At 37.9% G+C, this 22,649-nt stretch overlaps 1 long non-coding RNA gene and 3 pseudogenes across 2 annotated transcripts; all 4 read left to right on the top strand.

Moving 5' to 3' along the window:
- The first annotated feature begins 645 nt into the window (after window positions 1-645).
- On the top strand, window positions 646-1,686 carry LOC147516201 (organic cation/carnitine transporter 1 pseudogene; annotated as a pseudogene).
- Window positions 1,687-6,727: 5,041 nt separating this feature from the next.
- On the top strand, window positions 6,728-11,050 carry LOC147516202 (cell division control protein 48 homolog E-like; annotated as a pseudogene). Its single transcript, XR_015210975.1, has 9 exons — window positions 6,728-6,888; window positions 6,964-7,161; window positions 7,301-7,530; window positions 8,184-8,935; window positions 9,019-9,240; window positions 9,328-9,399; window positions 9,535-9,820; window positions 9,909-10,264; window positions 10,606-11,050. The product of XR_015210975.1 is annotated as a cell division control protein 48 homolog E-like (transcript).
- Window positions 11,051-12,209: 1,159 nt separating this feature from the next.
- On the top strand, window positions 12,210-15,202 carry LOC147516203 (eukaryotic translation initiation factor 3 subunit C pseudogene; annotated as a pseudogene).
- A 1,168-nt stretch (window positions 15,203-16,370) lies between these two features.
- LOC147516204 (uncharacterized) lies at window positions 16,371-18,032 on the top strand. The gene is made up of 2 exons (XR_015210976.1): window positions 16,371-17,323; window positions 17,426-18,032. It is a non-coding gene; the product is annotated as an uncharacterized LOC147516204 (long non-coding RNA).
- Window positions 18,033-22,649: the final 4,617 nt, after the last annotated feature.

The following is a 22,649-nucleotide window of genomic DNA, read 5'->3' on the forward strand; positions in this document are numbered from 1 at the left end:
TTCCAACATACTCAATAGATATATCATCACTAATATCATACTTTGCTTTCAAACTATTTACATCAATACCCTTCGCCACCTTATTCATATTAAAATCCCCTTTATCACCCCATCTCCTCTTCAAGTTATAAACTCTCTCCATTAAGCAAAAAATATCAGGTTTTGATTAAAAGAGAAATCCAAGCAAAGAATGGACTAAGTATATATAAAAAAAAAAAGTCTCGAACACTTAACTGTCGCCAGACGAAGAAAAAAAGATCGAACCTTTTTGCTCTCTCAAGTTTCTCTTCGACTTTTTAGTATGTAACTCCAACCCAGCAAGTTCTCATTTTATCTCTACTCCAACACACAGTAACGTAAAGCAATTGGTTTCTTGGTTTAAGTCTCACCTTTATAACCTCTTTTTATTCTCCTTATCAATTTTGGAAAAATCCACAATTTAAGTTAAGCACGTCTCCCTCACATGCAAACTATCCACTCTTCTTTAAATATGTAGCCGATCCCTATGACCATTTAACAGTAGTACAAGTTCAATTTTATTAACAAATTTTGTCGTTCACTTTCTATTTCTAATTAATCCAAAATAAGTTTGCCGATCAACTATATAGCAGTTTCCTATATGATCAAATATGATTGCTGTCAAATATGATCAAATATGATTTGCGGATCACTTTGAATTGCCGCTGCCAATCCCTTCAAATGAATTTCTGCTGTTACTGCCGATCCTTTCAAATTGAATTGCCGCTGGTACTAACCGATCCCTTTGAATTACCGCTAAATGAGTTGCCGATCCCTTCGAATTGAATTGCCGCTGGTTGTGTGTTTTATGGACACGTTGCTGATCAACATTTAGAAAGAAAGTTTGCCGCTGTCTCTAGTAAAATTGAATTGCCGCTGGCTCTTGGATTTTTGAGTCACCGCGTTGGCTTAAGAACAAAGGAAGCAATAGAAGTTTTGAACAAGTTAGCACAGCTCAATGGAAAGAAATTACCGAAGAACTTAGCTATCTCAGTTCCTTTTGTTGAACCAAACACTACTACTAAGAGCATATGGTCTACAAAGTAGGCCGCAAAGAGAATGATCACACTTATGCTTGCTGGTTTTGGAGTAGGATTTGTTTATTACGGATTTTAGTTGAATGTTGAACTCTTGGACTTCAACTTATACTTTACAGTTGCACTAAATGCTCTAATGGAAATTCCAGCAGTTTTTGTTGGCAGTGTTCTCTTAAGCTTCATACACCGTCGTTTGCTTTTTTTTCTTCATCGACTTTTTCATTTGGAGTTTCATGCACTTTCTGCATCTTCTTCTCTAGAAAGGACAATGAAGGGGTGAATGAGCACAATGGATCAAAAGGAAGTTGGCTTCAATTATCAGCAGAAGCGGTGGGATTCATGGCAGCATCAACAACATTTGACGTGCTATATGTTTACTGTGTCGAGTTGTTCCCAACAAATGTTTGTAACTTTGCAATGTCAATGTTAAGGCAAGCATTGATGTTGGGAGCTTCAATCACCCATCGATCTTCTAGTCGTACTTGGGTGCTTGAGCTCATCGGTTTCATTCCTTATATTTGCGGTTTTCGCAAATTCTTCACTCTATGAAACATTAGAACAACAAGAGGAAGAGGAGGAAAAGCTAAGGGTAGGTCTTGATAATTGTTTGGAACTACTTGGTAAGCAATAATGATTATCTTTTGTAAGTTTGTGCTAGTCTTAAGATGTCGCTGCATGTATCAATCCTGTAATTGGTTAAGAGATCTCTTGAACAGAACCTTTGTACAAAAAAAAAATACTTCTTTGCCACACAGGCTTTGCCCATGTAACAAAGAGAGGGCGATGTTCTGGCCCCCACAAATGTGGCCCAATAAAAACCCAATTCAATACAAACCCACACTCAGAGGCCACGCTCAGAACCAGCCTACTTACCTACCTACAATAAAGCTCATGCTCAGAGCCCAAAAGCCCCATTTCGAGCCCATACTTCCTTAACTTATCTATAATAAAGTCCATGCTTAGAGCCCAAAAAGTCTACGCTCAGAGCTTATCTACAATAAAGCCCATGCTCAAAGCCCAAAAAGCCCACGCTCAGAGGCCATACTCAGAGCTTATCTACAATAAAGCTCATGCTCAGAGCCCAAAAAGCCCACGCTCAGAGCCCATACTCAGAGCTTATCTACAATAAAGCCCATGCTCAGAGCCCAAAAATCCCACACTCAGAGCCCATGCTCAGACTCAATTTTTAGCCTACCTACGCATATAACACAAAGTCTATTCAATTAAACACGTGTCTTGAACATTTGCGAGGAAGTTGTTTGACCGAATCAATCAACTTCCATAACTTCGTCCACAACTTTCACAACTTTGTCCACATTCAAGATTCACTTCCATCAACATCAGATCGTGTGACGGTTCTCCAGCAAGTTTTCTAACTTCATCCCACGATTGGAATATTGGAGAACAAGGAAGTAACTATCACCAATCCGACATATAAAATCTAATATTGGTCATTCTCCAGAACTACGCAATCGAGACTTGATCCCAAAACAATACAACATTTGGGTACGTAGGCAACTTCAAACAGAAGTCCAATCTCAACTCTCACTAACAACCATCCCTTTCGCAATCTCTTTCGAAAAGATCACTTCCGACCCAACTGGTGTGTTTTGACAAAACTTGCTGAAACAGGAATAATTCGTGAATTATTCAGTGATTCAAAAAAATGGTACGGTCAAAAATTCGCAATACAACAATTATGCGGTGTTTAATTAATACGCATTTTAAACGTTTGGTTGCAAAAATTCAGAAGTAAAAAATTCATGATATTATGTTAGTAAATATTAATAATAATTGTCATTCTTTACAACATAATAAACATATCTAAACAATTTAGCTACAAAAACATTGAAACCAATTGAATGGTCCACATAGGTACATTCATTTATTTGTTCTTGAATTGAAATTAACATTCAAATTTCAAAATACACACACACACACACTATGACATGACAATTTAAATATTGCCCAAAAAGTATAAAAGCAAAAAACTTTTGGATTAATTTATTACTAAAAATGTAAGAGTGAGGGACTTAAAGTAAGAGTGAAGACATAAAATACAAAAAAAATAATAAAAACGCAACCGAATTTTCATTTTTTTTTTTACAAAAAAAAAAAAATTAGGACAAGTGTGCAACAAGCTGCGCCGCAAGGCATTTCTAAATAGCAAATCCTATCCTCTAAAAGCAAACTCGTTAGAACCAACTGTCATAACATTACTGTTCATAACTTTATGAAGTCTCTTGAGAAGCTCAGCAGACTGTTGTTCCAAGAAACCGAAAGTGTCGAAACTAAATAGAATGAAACAATGCTGGTTAGCCCTGCAAGCTTCCTCATGCTTCACCATCTTCCCTATCGCTGCTCTCTTAGCTGCTTCTCCCACCTCAAAGTCACCATTCCCCAACCCTACCAACAGAGAGACTCCAGTTATATCAACACATGCATGTTTTCCCTCAGACCAACCGTAAATCAAGACATCTGCAGGCTGAATTGAATAGTCGATCTTCCCTCATTCGGATTAGTGAGAAAGTTAACATGAGCTTCTTTCTTCACTTGTACCCAACTCTCTAAAATGCATCAAATAAAATGTCTCTGACATGATCATGTCGGTATTTGAAACCTGAAAAATGTCGACAATGTGATGCATGATATGGTCCCCGAAAGCATCCAATCTACTCTTTTTGCAAACAAGACATAAACCATTGCCAGAGTACAAAGGAATCATGAGACGGTATCGGAGAATATAACGATACTCCACCGGCGACATACGCTATCCAAGTCCCTCTATCGGAATAGCAAATAGATTTTTTTTTGCGTGTTTCGACTGCAAGCATCCCATGACTGCCTTTTGACGAATAGATAAATCAAACTCCCTCTCGAGACCAGGAACAATCTTATCGTAGAACGCTTCTGCCAAAACGTTTTGTGGTTTTGAGGGGACGGTAACATTCGCAACGAGAGAATTGAGGTCAAATCAGGTAGGCGGAGACTCAATGCACTGATAGTAACATCAAGAATCTCATCCAAAGGCACTGTACCACAACTCCTAAGAATGTGGTCCTGAAGCTTAGAAGTCTGAAAACGGAATGTCACAAAAACAAATGTAGAGACATCAGTGGCACAATAAATACCTAAACCACCCAGACGTAATGGGAGTGTTGATAAACGCCACTGTAAATCACCGAAGCCAGGACCATCAGAAACCACAATACCCTGGAGCTAATTTTATTTATTTATTTATTTACTTATTTATTTTTTAGCCAAATTTTTGAAAAATTCGGCAAAATACGTATTATTCGTTTCAAGGCAAAAAATCGTGAATTATTGCGAATCTTTCAAACATTCGAAAGTATTATACGTTTTGCTCTTCAAAAATTCGATTCGCGAATTGCTAACAAGGGTATGGGGCTCAAACCCTGCCAACATCAAAGAGTTACTGATCTCATCTAAACACAGGATTGCCAAAAAAAAGAAAAGAAAATAAAATAAAAGATTCAAAAAATATCAGCTAAATTTCTTTAAAAATAAATTCTTAATAAACTGGGATACTCTATGGGATATTGTACACACGTCATTTTTATTGACTTTCTAATAAATATGACATGGAATTTTGTGGGAAGGGTTGAGCTGTCCACATAGGAGAGAGAATTATGAGGTGGATTGTATTATGCTTTTAGATTATATAGTAACGTAATAGAATATAATAGAACAATTACTTTGTAGATTAATTATAAATTATTATAATAGGTAGAAACAATTACTTCAACTATTTTGGACAAATTTAACAACAACGACTTATCTATTTGAGACTTTAAACCCGCATTTCACAGTGACGGTGTGTAAATCATTAATTATATAGTTCTTTTAACGGTGAATTGCTGGATCGGACGTTGAATAAAAGATCATTCCATTCTAGCCCGTTGAAAATACAGAGATGTTTTAATCCCATTTTGGACGTGGTCCTCACACAAAAAGTAGTTTTTACAAAAACACATTTACGTTTATACCCTTCGTCCTTTCTCTCTTTATTTTCTCTCACGAACCCGCTTTCTATGTCTATCCTATTTTGGATGTGGTCCCCACACAAAAAGTTGTTTTGACAAAAACATAGTTACGTTTATACCCTTCGTCCTCTCTCTCCTTATTTTCTCTCACGAGTCCTCTTTCTCACCACTTTCTCTATGCGTGTTATTGTTCTAAGGCAAAGAAGATATATAATGCCAAAATTCACTCTCCAAAGAGGGGTGATGATGGTGATGAGAACGCGCCCGGACCCGACCCTTTGATAATAAATGTAGATTTGTAGTGTGGGCTAATATATTTCTAATGCTAACCTAGATGAGATTGGTTACTATGAACTTGATTTGTAGATTATTTGTCATTTAATGTCCGTGTTTGGCGTGATGACAAGTACTTTATGTGCTTAGGTGTGAACTATTCCTCCACCTATAACATATTATTCAATATAATGTCTAAATTCCTTGTTATATTGTTTCTATGTTTATTTTCGAATAAATTTCTACAACAAGAATGAATATTAAAAGGCTACGGAAAAAGAGCCCTTAAATAGCTAGAATGAGGCTAATTTAACAACACCACGCATAATATAATGTCGCAAGCCGAGAGATACAATGTCTTACTAAGATCATATTTAGTTCAATTAAATGTGTCATTTAAAAGCACCACATAATATCGTACATGTGAGATATAATGTCTTACTATGATCATATTTATTTCGGTTAAACGTGTCATTTAACAACACCACATAATGTCGCATATGTGAGATACAATGTCTTACTATGATCATATTTTAGTTCAGGTTAAGCGTATATTTTCGGGTTATCCAAATAATGAATTATTCAATAATGAAAGCCAAATTTTAGTGAAAAAGTCATGTAGTAGATGAGAATATTTGATGAGTCTTGAATTATTGGAAAAAGACCAAGCAATAGTGGCAATAGGGATGAAAACCATATTAAGCGTGTATTTTCAAGTTATCTAAATACAAATTTAACAACACCACGCACATAATGTCATACAAGTGAGCTACAATGTCTTACTATGATCATATTTAGTTTAGTTAAACATGTATTTTCAGATTATCCAAATCTGAATGTTAAAACACTACATAATGTAAATGCATATGAGATACAATGTCTTCATATATAAATATTGTGGAAGGGTATTAGGGGTAATTCATATTATCATCAAGTGGGGGCCACGTCCGGAAGTGGAATAAATCTTCTCTGACATATTCAACGGGCTATTCTGTTATACTCTTTAAGTCAACGCCCGATTCAAGAATTTACCCTTATTTTAAATCAAGTTGGCGCTCATTCCTTCAGCCAAAATCTATGTTTTAAAATTTGTATATGTATATATTTGATGATATTTCAATTAGTTTTTCTATTTCTAATTTATAAATAAAGTATAATTACCTTTGTGTGGATAGGGCACACAAGCTAGAGACTTCAGACTTTGACTGGTTCAAAGCCCATTGTGCTATAACTAATGGGCCTCCATCTCAACCCAATTCAAATTCTAGAAGAATCCTAATGTTAACTCCACAAGGCACACGAGGTTGACTCTATAAAATAGAGTCAGAATAGTAAGGATGAAACACAAGTTCAAACTAAAATAGAAGTACGTAATACGAAAACCAACAAAAATAGAAGACCTTTCTTTGTAAAGAAGAAAGAAACAGATCGAAAGATAAATACTCTTAATTCCATATCACTTCACCAGATCCCTCAAACTTTCTCTCTCCACTGTTTTTCAATCTCTTTTAAAATTTGAAGATGAGTAATCCGAATCAAGCTGAATCCTCTGACTCGTAAGTCTTCGATCTATTTTGTGTTGTTGATTTTGTTTTTTTTTAAAGTTGATTGATTGATTTGATTTTGTGTAGAAAGGGGACGAAGAGAGATTTTAGTACATCAATATTAGAAAGGAAAAAGGCGGCGAATAGATTGGTTGTTGATGAAGCAATTAATGATGATAATTCTGTGGTTTCTATGCATCCCGATACTATGGAAAAATTGACTCTTTTCCGTGGTGATACTTTTTTAATCAAGGTGATATTTTTATTTCGTTTTTGATGATTAAAGTTTTGATCTTTGCATGATTGATATGTTTTCATTACTAGCTAAGAAAGATTATACCTTTTTCAAAGTTAAATTATGAAATTATTCAGATATGATGTTTATGTTGGTTAAATTGATTAGTTTTTTTCTTTTGGCATTTAGGGTAAAAAAAAGAAAGGATACAATTTGTATTGCTCTTGCTGACGAAACATGTGAAGAGCCAAAGATTAGGATGAACAAGGTTGTTCGATCTAATCTTAGAGTTAGGCTTGGTGATGTTGTTTCTGTGCACCAATGCCCTGATGTTAAGTATGGGAAGCGTGTTCACATTCTTCCTGTTCATGATACTATTGAAGGACTTACTGGAAACCTGTTTGACGTCTATTTGAAACGTAAGACCTTTCTTCTCCTATTTGAAGATATATATTATTTTTTGGTTCAAATTTAATGTTTCTGATTTATTATGCTTTTGAAATTTCATGTAAAATCTCTTTTAAGTTTGTCTGTAAGAGATATTAGTTACCTGATCACCATGGTTTAGTAATTAGCAGGAAATTTCTGCCTGCACCACACTTGTTTGTCGACACATTATGCACAAGTTAATACACTCACTGATTAAAGATCCTAACACCCTTGCATCTTCGGATTAGAAATATTGATTATGGAAGCTGTTTTACTAGGTTTTGAACATGTATCTCAGTGCCTATAGCATACACATGTTGCAGATTACCACTATATGTCTATATGTGATATGGCTGTTCTCTTACTGGTTGAAAATAATTCACGACACTCGATTCATGCTTATTAATATGTAACTTATAATGTCCCAGTAGGAGGAAAAAGTACACACATTGGAATCAAATTAGTTTGTGGTAGTTCTGAATTGGTTACTACTTTTTTTTATGCATTGTTATTAGTGATGATAATTCTCTTTTCAGGTAATGTAGCTCTCATACTATTGTTTGCGTCTGTCTGCTGTTATCGATTCAACATAGTGCAATTTGTTTTCTAGGTACTGACAACCTTAACATGTAATGATTTGCAGCTTATTTCTTGGAGGCATATCGCCCAGTGAGGAAAGGTGATCTCTTCCTTGTTAGAGGTGGGATGAGAAGTGTTGAGTTTAAGGTTATTGAGACTGACCCAGCAGAGTATTGTGTTGTTTCTCCCGACACAGAGATCTTTTGCGAGGGTGAACCAGTGAAAAGGGAGGACGAAGACAGATTAGATGATGTTGGTGGAGTGAGAAAGCAGATGGCTCAGATTAGGGAGTTAGTGGAGCTACCACTCAGGCATCCCCAGCTTTTTAAGTCAATCGGTGTTAAGCCCCCAAAGGGTATTTTACTTTATGGCCCACCAGGTTCTGGAAAGACATTGATTGCCAGAGCTGTTGCAAATGAAACTGGTGCCTTCTTTTTTTGCATCAATGGCCTTGAGATTATGTCCAAGCTGGCTGGAGAGAGTGAGAGTAATCTAAGAAAGGCATTCGAGGAAGCTGAGAAGAATGCACCATCCATAATTTTCATTGATGAGATAGACTCAATAGCTCCCAAAAGAGAGAAGACAAATGGAGAAGTTGAAAGGAGGATTGTTTCTCAACTGTTGACGCTTATGGATGGATTGAAATCCCGAGCACATGTTATTGTTATGGGTGCGACTAATCGACCAAACAACATTGATCCTGCATTGAGAAGGTTTGGGAGGTTTGATAGGGAAATTGATATTGGTGTTCCAGATGAAATTGGACGTCTGGAGGTTCTCCGCATTCACACAAAGAACATGAAGATCTCTGAGGACGTAAGTCAGCCACCTAGCTTCCGTTCTCTGCTTGATACTATACACTTTACTGTTTAGCTAATTTCATTTTCCAAAAAAAACAGGTTGATTTAGAAAGGATTTCAAAGGATACTCATGGGTATGTCGGGGCTGATCTCGCTGCTCTTTGCACTGAATCTGCACTTCAATGCATCAGAGAAAAGATGGACGTGATTGACTTGGAAGATGATTCAATTGATGCTGAAATTCTCAACTCCATGGCTGTGACGAATGAACACTTCAAGACAGCCCTTGGGACAAGCAATCCCTCTGCTTTGCATGAAACAGTAAGTGCACTCAATAAATGTCTTTCAAACTAGTTTTTGATTGGGGTTTTCTCAGTACTAACTTTGACTTATGCATTCATTGATCAGGTTGTTGAGGTGCCCAATGTCAACTGGGAAGATATTGGTGGTCTTGAAAATGTTAAGAGGGAGCTCCAAGAGGTAATCTCATATTGGAACCTTGTTTTCTTTCTTTCTTTCTTTATTTTTAATTTATTAATATATATTTATAGATATTATTTTTTTCCCTTCTTTAATGATCTATATCACTGACTCTTGTTTTTACCTTTTATATAGACTGTGCAATATCCAGTGGAGCATCCAGAAAAGTTCGAGAAGTTTGGTATGTCACCTTCCAAAGGTGTTCTATTCTATGCCCCCCCTGGCTGTGGTAAAACACTTTTGGCTAAGGCAATTGCAAATGAATGCCAAGCGAATTTTATCAGTGTCAAGGGCCCCGAGCTGCTCACTATGTGGTTTGGAGAGGGTGAGGCCAATGTGAGGGAAATTTTTGACAAGGCCCGCCAATCTGCTCCATGTGTTCTATTCTTTGATGAACTAGATTCAATTGCTACACAGATTTGTTTAAATTCTTGTATGACAAACCACTGAATGTTTTGTATTTCACTTGTACTCAGCTAACGTGTACACTTCTATTCTCTGGCAGAGAGGGGGTAGTGTTGGTGATGCGGGAGGTGCTGCTGATAGAGTTTTGAACCAACTTCTGACTGAAATGGATGGAATGTCTGCAAAGAAAACTGTGTTTATTATCGGTGCTACCAACAGGCCTGATATAATTGATTCTGCATTGCTCAGACCTGGCCGTCTTGATCAGTTGATCTACATCCCTTTGCCAGATGAGGCCTCTCGTCTTTCCATCTTCAAGGCCTGCCTCAGGAAGTCCCCTGTTTCTAAAGATGTGGATTTGAATGCCCTTGCAAAGTATACTCAAGGCTTTAGTGGAGCCGATATCACAGAGATATGCCAGCGAGCTTGCAAGTATGCCATCAGGGAGAACATTGAGAAAGTAAGTTTCTTTCTTTTTGATGTGTGAATTGCTTCTTTCTACTATGTACTTGCATTATCTTAAATGGTCTGGATTCTAGAATCATAATATTATAGGCATAATGTATGTGAAGAGCTTCTGCTGAAATCTGTATCCCTAGCAACTGGTATTTCAAGAAAATTTCATACGCAGACCCCCCTTGTTGTTGAGGCACTGTGTAGTATGATTATATACGTGTACAAATGATATACCTAACTAGGCAAGCATGCAAATTGTATATTGAATACATAGCATGTACTGTTCCAATGTAAAAATGTCCTCTTCAAATTAACATTTAACTGGTTTTGTATTTGTTGGTGCAGGATATTGAAAGGGAGAAGTGAGAACCCAGAAGCGATGGAGGAGGATGTTGATGATGAAGTGTCTGAGATCAAGGCTGCCCATTTTGAAGAGTCTATGAAGTATGCTAGGAGGAGTGTCAGTGATGCTGACATCCGCAAATACCAGGCCTTTGCACAGACATTGCAACAATCAAGAGGCTTTGGGAGTGAGTTTAGGTTTGCAGATAATGCAGGAGCAGCGACCACTACAACTGACCCATTTGCAGCTGCTACTGGAGCTGAAGATGATGATCTGTACAATTAAATTTAATATTATTGCCTTGTTTAACACTATCTGTAGTTTAGGCTTCCGTAGAGCCTTAAACTTTTTGTGCTTGGTTGGGACATCATCTGAAGCAAGGTTGATGTTGTTTTTTTAGACTCTCGTTTATTTATGGCATCATTTAACTGCAGTTACTCTTCTAAATTCTAAATTCTAAATTCTGATTCTCTTTCAGACTTGTGAATAATCTATATTTTATTCTGCCACTTCTGTGCCAGTAAAAAAAGATTCGGTTTGCCTTGGTAATTCTTCTGAAAATGTGAAATTGATTAGGCCTTAACATATGTAGGCTTATGTAGTTGTTGACCAACTTATTTGATAGCATATGATGAGAATCCATGGATTTCATTATTAGGGATCTTGGCATGCGTGTTTATTTGTGGGCAAATACAGTTGAAATGCAGAGAAATAGAAAATCTTTATCTAATAAAACCATAGTTCGGGATTTCGGAATTTTCGGAATTCCGATAAATCCAAAAACCGAAATTCAATAAATTTTGACCCTATTATATTCGGAATTTCAAATTCTTTCGTAATTTCGATTATTTCGACACTATATTTAGAATTCCGTTTTTTTTGAAAACCGAAATGGAGTTCCGTTCGGAATCAGAACTATGAATAAAACAGAACCGAGTGGGAGGACAAATTCCACGTCATAAGGTGAGACGTGGTCGACACACCTAACTATAGCTACTAAAAAATCATAAAGGGTGAATTAAAAAACTTTTATGGGGTGAGTTAAAAGGTTTTTCTCACCTCACCCATCCCATACAAAAAGAGTCAACATTGGACAAAATTTTTATGAGTTGAATTATTTATGGGTTTAGAAACATGAGCATAGGCTCAATTAAAAAAAAAATAGTAATAGTGGGGGTAGGCATCCAAAAGTCAACAATTGTGGCTGGGCTTATAAATTATTGGGCCTCCAAATTTGACATGGTACTGCACAATTGGCTGACCCAATTGATGTTATTGGGCTTATGGAAAATAGGCAATTGGGTTGGTCTTGCGCCGCGAACGAAGTTGTTTCGCGTCGGCGCGAAGGCGACATTTTTTACGAAGAAGGCGTGACGGTTGTTTCCGCCGGGCAGGCGGGCGGCTTGCGTCGAAAGCGCGACGTGTTGTTTCGTGCCAAAGGCACGCATATGTCTTGCACCGAAGGCACGATGAGTTGTCGGAAGTAGCGTAGCAGGCGCGTCGAAATCTCGGCGGGCCGTAGGCACGGGCATATCCTAGTTGTTTATAATATAAGTTGGAAAATCGTTTTCTTTATGTTGAATTTTGTTGATTGTTTATGTATTTCTTATCCGTCTTCCGTTGTATAGTTTCGTTTGGGCAAAATTTTGGCGAGTTACCCCAGTTTACTACTTTGGGCATATTCTGATCTACTTAGGTTGCTGTAAACCTCTTATCACTCTATGCGTTTTTCAATAAAGCGTAAAATGTACCTCCCCATGCAAGAAACACGTGTCTAATACGCCTTGTGCACCATCCAAGCTATGCTAACGTGCTCCTCCTGTTCGTGCGCCGTGGCTCAATGTTCAGCTCCTTAAAAAGACCAAATAGTCTCCCTCCCTGCAAAAGCTATTTCTTGGATTGGAATATCACCATAATCTAGCAGCACTTCCAAGCACGTCTCACAGTCCATTTTTGAAAGGTGAAACTGGTATCTATATGGAATGAGATTATTTCTATTCCGGATTAATATGCCAGGTGGTTTACTATACTAGCGCCATAATTAAAGAGAAGTATAAAATCGAGAAGGAGAACATATGAGAAGGATGTCGTAAAAACCCAGGTCTGTAAACCATCGAGAGTAAAAAAATAATATATATAAGTATCCTTGAGAAAACAAATCAGTCTTATATTCCCTTTCCTTTCCCGTTTCTTTATGATTAACTTTCAAGACAAATTATAAAAAAAAACGAGAGCGTGAATTCAAGTCGAAATAAATTTTAGAATTGTTGTTGATACATAGTTTTAATCATGTGAGAAAAATGATTTTTGGTTTTCTAGCGACGATGAAACAAATAATTCCAACGAAGAGGAGGATGAAATGATTGATGATGAAGTGAATGGAGATGAAGTAGTGATTCGGAATGTGGATCGGGAATTCTATTCGGATTGGGAAACAGATGAGGATAATGGGATAAAATACGAGAAGCCCCAAGGGGAGAGTTGGAAGGAGGAATTGAGGATCCTAGCAAGATTGTTACATTTGATATGTTTGACAGTATTTTTGTAGCTACTAGGGTTCGGAAATGAATAGCATTGCTTGAGGAGATAGAACAACTCACATTGTTGGCAGAGTTTGCAAAAAAACACCAGCCCAAAAGGTTGACATCCTTATGGACATGTTCCGGTCACTGTGTGGGAAAAATGCGTGCAAAACATGCTTGTCATAATCGACATCCTTGAAGAGAATTTAAACACTGTGCTAGATGATTCCGTGGAAGAATTTGGGTTTGAGGATATGCTAGTAAGGGAATAAATTGGGATAGAAAGATACGAATCTGGCCGGCAAATTTGCCTGAATTGTATTCACGTGTGACTTTGAAATTTTGTATTGGTCTGAAATCAGCGAAACCTGAAAGTTGGGCGTTTGTGAGCCGCGCGGTTCTCTTGCTTCTTTCTCAAAAGGTTTTCATGTACTTACAACTACAGGGAAAGTATTTTCTGGAAGCTGTAGTTGTTCCACTGAGAATGATGGAACATTTGCACTATAAGCCCCGAGAGGCTTATGATGCGATGCGAAAACTTGTGGAATGGATAGAAGATAGAGAAGATGGAGCTGTTCAAGAGTACTGGTGGCCAACACCTTATATTATTTCCAAGCATGCACAACAACGACCCATTTTTCCGGAGAATGGCTGCGCATTGATGGCTGAGCTGCGTGCTTTTATTAACAAGCACAGGGATGATGAGACTAAGGATGTTGCTATGTTATTTTCTATGTATCACCATGCCATCAATGACAAATTCTCCATATCAAGAGATTTACTCTTGGTTAGCCTCTTGTAGGATAAGGTTCAACGTATGGACGCTTCAACCAAAATACTCTTCAACAGGACAATGGCACAACTTGGTTTATGTGCAAATAGAGCTGGACTCATAATAGAAGCTCACAGCTACCTTTCTGAGTTATATGCTGATGGAAGTGTAAAGAAGCTACTTCATCAAGATGTCTCAGATTGCAACTGCAATTACCAAAATTCGAATGGGAAAGCAAAAAATTATGGAAGCAAGGAGTCAGATGCCTTACCACATGCACATAAATTTGGATCTTTTCGAGGCTGTCCATCTGATATGTGCTATGCTTCTAGAAGTTCCTAATATGGCAGTGAAGACTCATGATGCCAAAGGGAAAGTCATAAGCAAGACATATTCCGTAAGCTGTTTGAGGGGAGTCAGAGACAGACCTTTACAGCCTCCCCTGAAGATGTTTGTGATTGCATAATGGCTGCCTTTACGGCCCTTGGCCAGGGAGATTTCCAGAAATCATTCAATTTAATCAAGTCCTTCGATTGCTAGAGGTTCCTCAGGAACCGGGATATCCTTGAAATGTTCAAGACAAAGATCAAAGTAGTGACCTCAGAGAATTTGCCTGTTCAGTTTTTATCCATGTTATAGTTCACTTAGCGCAGACCTGCTAACCACCCGAAGATCAAGGAGCACATCATAGTGAGCAAGATTATGATCTGATCGTGGAGCTTCATGCAATTGTGAACCGGCATAGCCTTCACATTGTCACATAGCTACTGGCTCATGTATCCTAGTTGACCAAAATGTTGTTTATCGTTGCTGGAAGAAGTCATGAATAATTTGGATGGAATGCCCCCATGTCACAGGGGAAGGTTGAGGACTCTGCTGGAGATTTCAGGACCATCTTATGATTAATTATTGTTAGTCTCCTTGCTTTGAACATTGTGTCAGTGCTAGTTTTGATATGAAATATTTAGATCCTTGGGAGACATAATGTTCTAGAAACCAGAATGTGTATTCATGCCGGCTTAATCCAGAAAATTTTGATCCTTCAAGTTCTCTGGAACACCTCCTACTTTTATGGTATGGAGCTAGTCAGCGTACAATGTCTTACCTTGTTCCTTCTGCAGATTGTGGTTTAGTTTCTGTGAAGTACGTAAATTTGATTATAGAAGCTCACGGTCAACCCTGTAGTCATAATTGATCTTCGAAAGTTTATTAAATTGTTAAGTTCCATGTTTGTGTGCTAAAAACAAATACTACTTTGGTTCTCGAGCGTATTGATGTAAATGCAATATAAAATCTCACTTTAGACTCCCCCTGTGATTGTTAAAGGAATACAAATTAGATCAGAGAAGTCATAAGATGGTAGCATCAACAGAGGAAAAGGAGTGAGAGTAAAGAGTGGGACGACCATACTTTAGTATCTCTCTGGATAGTCCCAAAGATGAACAAGAAGTTCCAGATAACAAGAAGGACAGTGACATCAGAGGTGCAGGTTTCTTAAACGAGAGTAAGTGAAACAAATGAAGACAAGTAGACAACACTTCACTCGCTTACAACGAAATAAGGTTCTCAATTATAATATCTCAACTTTTTGTGCTTTATTTGAAATCTCATTTGTTCTATGAGTTTTTTTACGTTGAAAATGTTCTGTGGGCTGATGGGATAAAGGATGGAAATACAAGTAAAAAAACTGTAAAATAAAGAAAAGAAAAGTAGGACCAAGTGGTGATCCTGGTATGGGGTCGTATGCGTCACTATGAATGAGTAGCCTACTAGGTAGGCTTCCTACACTCCTCCAATCATTTGCACATCTCATATCAATCAAACCTGAAATATATATGTGGTTGCGATAGCCTCCCATTTATATAGCCACGGGGGCTTACCATAATACAAACATAATTATTTGCATCTTTAGGTGGTGGTAGTATACTCTTCAAATTTGAAGAATCTGGTCGCAAATTTTGACCAACTCTAGATGGTCGCAAATATAATTTGCAAATTTGGAATAGGACTACCTTGCGCGACATTGATACTGTTGCGCGACATTACCAATGTCGCCCCTTTGAAAAAAAAACTCACGCGACATTCTTACTGTCGCACCAAATTGAAAAGGTAAAAAAAAATAACTCGCGCGACAGTACTATTCGCATGTGGTGCTGGTCAAACTCAAAAAAAAAAAAAAATTGGGGCGATATTTGCAATGGCGCGCGACATTACCAATGTCGCTCTACATTCGCATCCAAATTGCCAAATTTGCGAACAAGAATGCGAACAAACAGCTTATACGACCAAATTTACTACCACCTAGAGTTGGAATTCCGGAAAATTCCGAAGTATTCCTTCAAATTTGAAGGATGCGACTGAATTTGAAGCCACCTAGATATGCTCTTACATCACGAAATACTTAAGATTGCTTTAGCAAAAAAAAAAAAGTTCTCAAGACTGATGGAACAAGGGTTTGAAAGAGTTGCCGGATATTGTAACTTTAGACTTCAGTTCCTACGACATTGTAGAGACATACATCCTGAAAAGAGATGATTTGTGTTTTTTTTTTGTGTTTACTAGATATTGAATTGTTGTTGTTGTAGGCTAGAATCTTGAATTTTTGGTTTCCTTGGTCTGTTTGATAGTTATAAATTAAAAGCAATTTGGGTACGCTACACGTATTTATTGTCCTAATATTAGGTTTTTGGCTTCCATCAACAAATTTTGGAACAAAGGAAGCAAAAGCCTTACCAGTTACCACATGCTCATAAAATCTTGAGCTCGTTGAACTTGTATTCTACTGGAAGTTCCTAATATGCAGCGAACACTGATGATGCTGAAGGGGAAGTCATAAGCAAGACATCCATAAGCTGCTCGAGGCAAGCCAGATACAGACATTTACGGCTGCGCAACTGAAAATGTTCGTCATTACGTTATGGCTGCCACTAGCGCCCTTACAGAAGGAGATTTTGATAAATCTTTCAATATCATCAAGTCTTTTGACTGCTGGAAGGGTACCTTGGCGACTGAGATAAGTCCTTGAGAATCTAATGACCAAGATCAAGGAAAAGGTTTTGAGAATGTACCTGTTCACTTAATCTTCATGCCGTTATTCACTGCGATTGGACCAGCTCACCACCATGTTTGACCTATCCGAAGCTCATACACACAGCATTGTCAGCGTGCAAGATGATGACAACGGAGGTGCTTAATGCTAGCTGGGACCAGCCCACCCATGAAAGTGTAAAGTACACTTACTAAAAGAATTCCAACTAGAATTTCCACTTTCTAATTGGATCTATCTACTTTCTCTTTGGGTGTTTTCCCAGTGTTAATTTGAACTTTTGCTTTTCGTTCATCAGGTATTTCAGGTTGTTTGAGGTGCCCATTGTCAACTGGGAAGATATTGGATGTCATGAAAATGTCGAGAGGGAGCTCCAAGAGGTAATTTCTTTTCGAATTCTTTATCATTATCTTTTATGTAATTTTTTAAATTTATTTTGTCTATTTGATCTATATCATTGGTTCTTCTTGTTTTCATTATAGACTGTTGAAATCCTGAAAATTTTGAGAAGTTTGGTATGTCTCCTTCAAAAGGTGCTCTGTTCTATGCGCCTTCCCCCCCTCCGGTTGTGGTGAAACACTTCTGGATTAGGTAATTGCAAATGAATGCCAAGCAAAGTTTATTAGTGTCAAGGGTCCTGAGCTGCCTACCATGTGGTTGGAGAGAGTACGTGGCTGATGTGAGGGAAATTTTTGACAAAGCACATCAATATGCTCAACGTGTTCTATTCTTTGATGACCTAAATTTCATAGCAACTCATGTTTGTCTAAATTCTTCTATGGAAAAAGTGGCAGAATGATTTTGTGTTTCATATATATAATCAGCTTATCAGCTGACATGTGAACTGTTATCTCTGACAGAGGGAGTTGTTATAGTTCTAAGAGGACATCTCTCAAAGGGGGCAAATGGTCCATTGGGAGTTCTGGAGCGTCCCCTACCCAAATTCTTTCAGGAAGTTTTTATTATGCAAAACCCTGTTGTTTTCTTCTATATACCGGACTAATACAAGGCTGAAACTAAGGCTGCATCCTCTTTCTCTCCAAACTATCTTCTTCATTAGCAATAATATATTTTACTGGTAGTGTTGGAGCTTCAGGTGGTGCCGCTGATAGAGTTCTCAATTAACTTCTGATTGAAATGGATAGAATGTTTGCAAAGAAAACTGTATTCATTATCGGTGCCACCACCAGGCCAGATATAATTGATTATGCATTGATTAGACCTCGTCATGTTGATCAGTCGATCTACATCCCTTGGCCAGACAAGGCCTTGCGCCGTTCAACTTTCTAGGCCTGCAGCCTAGGAAATCATCTGTTTCCAAAGATGTGGACTTGAAAGCCCTTGCTAATTAATTAATTTTAGTCAAGGCTTTAGTGGAGGTGATATGTAGCATAGAGATATGCCAGCGGTCGTCCAAGTATGCCATCAGGGAGAACATTGAGAATGTGTGTTTCTTCTTTTTATTTTTTAACACATGATTATCTTAGTTCTAGTATGTATTAGGTCAGCTACCTTATACTGTCTTGAGTTCAAGTACTATAGGCATAATAGGAAACACTTCTGCCTAGCTTTCTATATCCTGAGAAACTGTTAATTTCAAATTTTTTGATATATATATTTTTGAAATGGTTATGGGGTTAAGGCAGACCGCCACCTGTTTTATTAAAAGTTGAACCGTACAAGCCTCTCTAAGAGTTAGATCATTAAAAGGAGGTACACAAAGACTTACAAGATCGATCTATAGACATCAAGCCTGACATACATGAGAATACTCACGACACATACCACAAAGGGTCCTTACAAAAGTAGTGCTAGGAATGCTCTCTCATCTCCTACTTTCTGGCCATAACTTGCTTCACTATCTTAGGATGATCCTTCCAAAGATGAGACTGCGCTTTCTCGTAGTCACAGAAGAAACACCCACAAGCACAACACAAGTAAGTGAGTCCTAGAGTATCATCACAAAACTCTTTGGTGCAGTCCTCAAGATTCTTCATCCTTTTGTTTTTAATTTGTGACTTCGCCTTCTTCATCATAGCAAAGAGTAGGCTCTACTTCACCTGAAGAACGCGCTCGAACTTTACCTTCTTCCACTTTGTTCTTACCAGCCATTTGTTTTTGCTGCTTTTTGGATGTGGTCACCACTAGTGGAGGAGCCATGAGAGGGTCATCTGTAAACAACTCATCTTCTGAACCTAAGAGGTCATCATTCAAGTCCTCTTCCTCAGCAATCAAGCCTTGATACATATTAAGGCCTCTATTGTATGGTAACTGCTCACTAAGATTAAAAACTACTGGTTGTAGTTGCGTGATTGCCGACCACATTCATCCAGTCCCCTTGATCTTCCTCATTCGACTGAGTTGCTGGTACCTCAGAGTGAGTGCATACCACCATTCCAGGCGACACCAAATGAATATTACTATGACCAGTAGGCACATTCACAGTTTGCATTATCCTAGGTGCAGAAACAACCCTTATCTCGGTAAAAGATGTAGTCGTTATAGATCATTCTGTTTCTTTTCCAATATTTTCTTGTCTTTGCAATTGAGGTGCTGATCCTCTTATAGGAGTTGTACTCACATTTCTCATAAGATTAGTGTTTGGTAGAGCAAATTAAGGGGTAACCACCACAAGTTCCTCCATACTTGTAACACCATTACCTCTTTTTTGAACTGCTAGTGTTGCTTCATTTACTTGAGTAGGGATCACATAGGTTAGAACACTAGCTTTTCCCTGTTGGTTTCTTGCTGTCCAAACTCTGTTAACTCTTGAAGTGCACTTGGCAGTGGCATGTCCAAATTTGTTACAATTTTCACATAAAGAAGGTTTCCACGTATATTCCACACCCGCCACCACCTCTCTCCCAATTTTTGATATTTTAGTCTAATAAAAACCATTATTGTTGAGTCTAGTAAATACCATTATTGTGTAATATTTTAGAGTATCGGTACCTTGAAATGAAATATATTTTTCTAAAAAATGAGATATATAACAGGGCAAACCTGTTGGGTCCCTCACCTCGTGAAGTATTGGAAACTGGTTTCGTTTTGGAAACCAATTGGAGTTGTCTATTAGACTTGGGTTTCTAATTCTTTTAGGAAACCAAATTGGAACTTGGGAGTCTATAAATACTCTTATATATTAGTATAACACAAAAGTGAGAGAAAACCAATTTTGAGAGCAACCAAAATTGAGAGAAAACCCTTGCAAAGAGATAAAACTTGTAAGGAGAGAGATTTGTAGAAGAGAGATCTAGTAAGTGTTGGAGAGACTTGTGAGGAGTGATTGTAATCTTCCTTCCTAATCTTATAAATGATTTGCTCTTGTGGATTAGGTATCATTGGCCGAACAACGTTACATCTTGTGTTGTGGTATGTTTTACTTTCTTTGCATTATTATTACTTGTTTGTGATAGTTGCTGATTGCTTAGAGAGTTGGGCTTGCTAGGTTGGTTGTAGTGAAAGTTCAGATTTTTTGATTGGAGTATAGAGTGTTCATTCAAGCTATCTTAGAGGGGATCGATTGGTATCATTTCCCCCAACAAGTGGTATCAGAGCCGTGGTTAGATTAATCATAGAAGATAGTTATCCAAATCTTGCACAGAAGGTGTTTGATAAAATTCTTGAGAGGAGGTTTGAGTTGAAATAGCTTGTTGAGATGGACCATTCTATAAACACTCGCATGACTAGTCTAAATAGAGGTAACTACACTATTTGGAAAGTCAGGATGAAAGACTTGCTCTATTGTAAGGACTTGGCACAACCCATTGAGAATGGAGGAGTAAAACCAGACGCAATTGCCGCGGCTGAGTGGAAGACGCTTGATGAAAAAGCAATTGGGTGCATTAGATAATGGATTGACAACAATGCAATCCACCTTGTATCACAAGAGACCATCGCTTTCATCCTGTGGAAGACATTAGAAGACCTTTACAAGAAGACAAGAAAGGACGCACAGAATAGCTCCTGTCACTCAGAGATCCTTGTTACAGAAAAGCAAGAGAGATGCAAAAGTAGAAAACCATCTCATTCTAGAGGTGATGACAAAAGAAAATCTAGGAGAGCGAGCATATCTCCTAAAAAAGGCTTGTCGTGTAATCATTGTGGTATCCATGGCCACTTCAAGTATGAATGCATAGAATTGGAGAGGGATGAGAAGACTAGTACCGTACATTAAGACAAGTTAGAGTTGAAAGAAAGCACCACCGGTTGAGATGTCACAGCCATAGCTTCAGAAGATGAAGTATGTATTATGTCAGATGGTGACGTGTTATGCTTGAGCATTTCATGCTAGGGTACATAGTGGGTGGTAGATACAGGTGCTTCCTACCACGTCACACCCCAAAAGAGTTTCTTCACTACCTACAAATCGGGTGATTTTGGTGAGGTGAAGATGGGTAACAGTGGAGTCTCAAAGATAAGAGGCATTGGGGATGTTCATGCAGAAACCAATGTCGACTACACCTTGACACTCAAGGATATAAGACATGTCCCTGACATTCGACTAAGCCTAATTTCCGTTGGGAAGTTAGATGATGATGGCTTCCAAAACTCGTTTGGTAACAGAGTATGGAAACTGAGCAGAGATTCCATTGTAGTAGCTAAAGGGAAGAAAACTTGCTCGCTTTATAAAACACAAGCTAGTTTGTGTAAAACAGTGTTAAATGCGGCACAAGAAGAAGCTTCCTCCGAACTATGGCATAAGAGACTGTGTCATATGGGAGAAAAAGGCATGGAAGTTCTTGCCAAGCAAAAGGCATTGCCAAACATCAAAGGTACGCATTTAAATAGATGCACTCATTGTTTGGTTGGAAAGCAACACATGGTGTATTTCCAAAGATTCCCTTCTTATAGAAAGGAGAATGCCTTGAGCTAGTACACACAGATTTATGTGGTCCTATGAAAGTGAAGTCCCACGGGGGAGCTTTGTACTTTTTGACTTTCAATGATGATGTGTCAAGAAAGATATGGGCATATAGTTTGAAGACCAAGGATGAAGTATTTGACGTGTTTAAGACTTTCCATAGCATGGTGGAAAGAGAGACATGAAAACCTTTGAAGTGTATTCGCTCAGATAATGGGGGTGAGTACATTGGGCCGTTTGAAAAGTATTACAAGAGTCATGGGATTCGTCATGAGCAGCCCGTTCCCAAGACTCCACAACACAATGCATTACACCAGAAAAGACGTTTACCAACAGCTATATCCGTTACTTATATTTTTACTAACGGTTATATCCGTTAGCTCTAGGGCGTCACTGTCACTTAGGCCAAATTTAGTAACGGATATAACTGTTACCGCAATTAATTTTAGTAACGGTTATATCCATTACTATAATTCTTTGTAACGGATAACCAACTGTTGATAGCCCGTTTAAATTTGTAATTTCTAACAGATGTAAATGTTAGTAATATTTGGCGCGCTTCAGTTACTTGCTATGTCACAGATATATCCGTTAGTAATATATGTGTCACTTTATTAGTAACTGTTTTTGTAATGGAAATATCCATTAGTAAAGTATAACCAACTAAAAAAAATAATTTTTTTTCCTGGGTCAAATTGTTTCCTCCCTGCACATCTAGCTCTATCACTAACACATATGATTATTCACTTATAAAGATTGTGAAGTGTTTTTTCTCTGTGAATCCGTAGCCCCTATGCCTAAAATAGTGAACAGTTCCGAAAATTCAAGAAATAAGAATGAAA

Source organism: Coptis chinensis, chromosome 2 (genome assembly GCF_015680905.1).
Source record: "Coptis chinensis isolate HL-2020 chromosome 2, ASM1568090v1, whole genome shotgun sequence".
NCBI classification, from domain to species: domain Eukaryota; kingdom Viridiplantae; phylum Streptophyta; class Magnoliopsida; order Ranunculales; family Ranunculaceae; genus Coptis; species Coptis chinensis.